We start from the raw sequence: 5,000 nt of genomic DNA, 5'->3' as shown, positions 1-5,000 counted from the left end.
TGATAAACTATGTTGGACACCAAAGGCGGGCTTAATCTGTCTTTAGCTCTGAAAAGAGATCGGATTGTTAGAGGATTTTCGGAATTAATTTTAGGTTCAAGGCTGTAATTCCTTGTTAATTAATTGTAATACTTTCTTTTTGAAGGAACTGTCATGGAGGAAAGGGAACTTAGCATAGATGATTAACTTGGGAACGCTATGTATAGGAGGTGGGGGGTTTATTTTCATGTTTAATAATTTATTGAGGGTTCTATAAAAGTGCACTGAGGGGAAACAGTTGTTGCTAAAAAAGTTTACTAGAAAATCTATTTCGTTGTGGAAAGAGACCCAACTGGAAGTGAGGACAAAGGCTCTATGAAGGAGGGTGGAGAGGGCATTTAAATTTAAAATTAAAATTACATGAGCTATAGAAATTTGTCCCTAAGCCTGTAAAATGTACTCTTTCTGTAAATTCCTGTATTGGAAAAGCTATTATTTGTCTCTAGAAACAAGTAAATCTAAAAATGGCAATGAGTTATGGGATTCTTTCTCTATGGTGAACTTAATATTAGGATGTTGAGAGTTAATAAATTCTAAAAAAGCTTCGGCATTAAAATCAAACCTAAACAACGCAAACGTGTCATCCACGTACCTTCTGTAAAATAGGGGGTAAATGTTGAGGGGGCAACTGTCAAAGATGGTCTCCTCCAGGGAGTTCATAAAAATATTGGCGAAGGTGGGACCAAGTGGGCTGTCATCGCCATCCCTTCAATTTGCTTAAAACAAGAGTCTTTAAAAATAAAAGTCGTGTCCTGCACGGCCAATTCTAAAAGTTGCTTAAATAACGGACGAGTAAAACCTTTAAAATAGAATCAGAGAGAGGAAAAAGTTTATCTAAAATAATTCGATAGTTTCTCTAACGGAATACTGGTAAATAAGGACTCAACATCAAAACTCACCATGAAGAGATCAGAATCTTGCTTTAAAATATCATTTTTAAAATCAGATGTGTTTTTTACGTTATGGGTACTATGGGCGAGTGGTTCTAGGAGGGGAACAAGGTACTTGGCAAGGTGATAATTAGGGGTGTTAAGTGAAGATAGAATTGGTCTAAGTGGGACGCCCTCCCCCTTGTGGATTTTCGGGAGACCGTACATAATCCCATAAGTGGCCCCAGTAACATATAAATTCTGAAAGTCATCTCATCAATAATGTTTTTATTTTTAAGAAGTCTCAGAAATCTGTTGATCTGTCCTCTACTTTAATAATATTCTGAAGGTTAGGAGTTCCCAAGTTCTGAAAATTTAGTGGTATCGTCGAGTATCGAACACATTTTCGTCACATAATCGAGTTTATCTAAGATTACTGTTCCCTTACCTTTATCAGGATGCAAAATGATAATGTCTTGTCTTTAGCTAATTCTTTCAAGATTAGGAGATCCTCTTTCTTGAAGAAAGGAGCCCATCTAGTTTTTAGATTATTGTAGGTTTGGTGGGCTAGAGCTGACAGTTGTTTTCTTAGATAATCTGCATTATTACAGAACGGCAATTTGGTCAGTTTCTGGAATAAAATTTCTAAAGGGAGAAAAAAACTGTTGAAAAACGTGGGTTTAAAACTAGGGAGACAAAAGTCTAAACCTAAAGATAAAAGGAAATCTTGTTTTTTAGAACAAAACCCGCTTGGACAAGTTAAAAACAGAGTTAATGTTATTGTTAAAAGATGGAATAGAAATGCCCAGGCCTCGCAGTTTCTTGTTGTGTCTCGTCTCTACACTCTGTACAAAAAGAGAAATGGAATTGTTAAAAAGTTTCGTAAATATAAAATGGTCAATTAAAGTTAATGAGTCCTTAACAATAGTTTTGTACTTAACAGTTAATGTGAGAAACCTCTTTAAATCCTTATATTTAGAATTTATTTCAATCTCCAAAAGTTTGTTAACCGTGTCATGAATAAAAATTCAGATCGATACAGAGAAGCTTTATAAATTTTAAATTTTATAAACTGGGGACAACGTTGTTGAATTGACAATACTGGAGAAACGTAAGGTCCAATTTGGTTTTCTCTAGTTTCTTGGTGTGTTTCTCAAGCAAACGGCAGTTAAACCACCGCACTTGGGTATTATATCTCGTCCGTATCAATTCATGGAAATTACTAATTCCTCGGGATCTCAGTCGGAAGAGGAACAAGAACACGAAGAAGAAGCTTCCAAAAGGCATGGTCCAGTCCTTGGGGAATAATGTCCGTAGATAGAAGGACAGTAGGAGGCTCAAGCCCTACAGATATCACAATGGTGGAGAGGTAAAGGCATGTTTCTCAGCGGAGTACTTTAATTTTATGCCGACGTTTTCACATCACTTCGATGCATTTTCAAGGCTGGGAATGATAAAAAAATATAAACATACAAGACTCGTCACTGATAAACACCGTATAATATTTTAAAATTTAAAATTGAACACTAATTATTGTACAACAACACTAGGTTGGAGAGACAACCTACCAGAGTAAAAAATAGAAGGTGACTGAAGGACAGAGTGGGGAGAAAAAAAAATAATAAAGTAAAAAAAAAACCCACACACAAAAACTATGTAACAACAAGTGGTTAGGCTATGAACAGCTGAACTGACGACGAGGACTGGGCATTTAAAGTCGGTACATTAGTTTTGATTAAAATTGATTCCAGTGTTAAAAGCTCGTCATCTTTATTGGCTGATCCAATAATTTTAAAATCATCGATGTCCAAGCGGGAGCGACAGGTAATAGAGTGGTTCCGGATGCTGGATAGCTCAGGATTGGATAATTTGCATCCTGTTCGGAAACTGACTCCTTTGTGGGCGCAGAAACGGACTTGTAGCAGCCTCTTCGTGCATCCAACATAAGTACCCCGATTACATCTGGGACAAGTGTATTGATAAACTCTGTAGGGCTTGTTGACGCCTCCTTACTAGTCTTCTATCTACGGGACATTATTCCAAGGACTGGACCATGCCTTTTGGAAGCTTCTTCTTCGTGTTCTTGTTCCTCTTCCGACTGAGATCCCGAGGAATTAGTAATTTCCATGAATTGATACGGACGAGATATAATACCCAAGTGCTGGTTAACTGCCGTTTGCTTGAGAAACACACCAAGAAACTAGAGAAAACCAAATTGGACCTTACGTTTCTCCAGTATTGTCAATTCAACAACGTTGTCCCCAAGTTTATAAAATTTAAAATTTATAAAGCTTCTCTGTATCGATCTGAATTTTATCATGACACGGTTAACAAACTTTTGGAGATTGAAATAAATTCTAAATATAAGGATTTAAAGAGGTTCTCACATAACTGTTAAGTACAAAAAACTATTGTTAAGGACTCATTAACTTTAATTGACCATTTTATATTTACGAAACTTTTTAACAATTCCATTTCTCTTTTTGTACAGAGTGTAGAGACGAGACACAACAAGAAACTGCGAGGCCTGGGCATTTCTATTCCATCTTTTAACAATAACATTAACTCTGTTTTTAACTTGTCCAAGCGGGTTTTGTCTAAAAAACAAGAATTCCTTTTATCTTTAGGTTTAGACTTTTGTCTCCCTAGTTTTAAACCCAGTTTCAACAGTTTTTTTCTCCCTTTAGAATTTATTCCAGAAACTGACCAAATTGCCGTTCTGTAATAATGCAGATTATCTAAGAAAACACTGTCAGCTCTAGCCACCAAACCTACAATAATCTAAAAACTAGATGGGCTCCTTTCTTCAAGAAAGAGGATCTCCTAATCTGAAGAATTAGCTAAAGACCAAGTACATTAACATTTTGCATCCTGATAAAGGTAAGGGAACAGTAATCTTAGATAAACTCGATTATGTGACGAAATGTGTTCGATACTCGACGATACCACTAAATTTCAGAACTTGGGTGGGAACTCCTAACCTTCAGAATATTATTAAAGTAGAGGACAAGATCAACAGATTTCTGAGACTTCTTAAAAATAAAAACATTATTGATGAGATGACTTTTCAGAATTTATATGTTACTGGGGCCACTTATGGGATTATGTACGGTCTCCCGAAAATCCACAAGGAGGGCGTCCCACTTAGACCAATTGTATCTTCACTTAACACCCCTAATTATCACCTTGCCAAGTACCTTGTTCCCCTCCAAGAACCACTCGCCCATAGTACCCATAACGTAAAAAACACATCTGATTTTAAAAATGATATTTTAAAGCAAGATTCTGATCTCTTCATGGTGAGTTTTGATGTTGAGTCCTTATTTACCAGTATTCCAGTTAGAGAAACTATCGAAAATTATTTTAGATAAACTTTTTCCTCTTCTCTGATTCTATTTTTAAAGGTTTTACTCGTCCGTTATTTAAGCAACTTTTAGAATTGGCCGTGGCAGGACACGACTTTTATTTTTAAAGACTCTTGTTTTAAGCAAATTGAAGGGATGGCGATGGGCAGCCCACTTGGGTCCCACCTTCGCCCAATATTTTTATGAACTCCCTGGAGGAGACCATCTTTGACAGTTGCCCCCTCAACATTACCCCCTATTTTACAGAAGGTACGTGGATGACACGTTTGCGTTGTTTAGGTTTGATTTTAATGCCGAAGCTTTTTTAGAATTTATTAACTCTCAACATCCTAATATTAAGTTCACCATAGAGAAAGAATCCCATAACTCATTGCCATTTTTAGATTTACTTGTTTCTAGAGACATAATAGCTTTCATACAGGAATTTACAAGAAAGAGTACATTTACAGGCTTAGGGACAAATTTCTATAGCTCATGTAATTTTAATTTTAAATTAAATGCCCTCTCCACCCTCCTTCATAGAGCCTTTGTCCTCACTTCCAGTTGGGTCTCTTTCCACAACGAAATAGATTTTCTAGTAAACTTTTTTAGCAACAACTGTTTCCCCTCAGTGCACTTTTATAGAACCCTCAATAAATTATTAAACATGAAAATAAACCCCCACATCCTAATACATAGCGTTCCCAAGTTAATCATCTATGCTAAGTTCCCTTTCCTCCATGACAGT

Source organism: Macrobrachium nipponense, chromosome 33 (genome assembly GCF_015104395.2).
Source record: "Macrobrachium nipponense isolate FS-2020 chromosome 33, ASM1510439v2, whole genome shotgun sequence".
Taxonomy (NCBI): Eukaryota; Metazoa; Arthropoda; class Malacostraca; order Decapoda; family Palaemonidae; genus Macrobrachium; species Macrobrachium nipponense.
Note: the sequence above shows the minus strand (reverse complement) of the source record.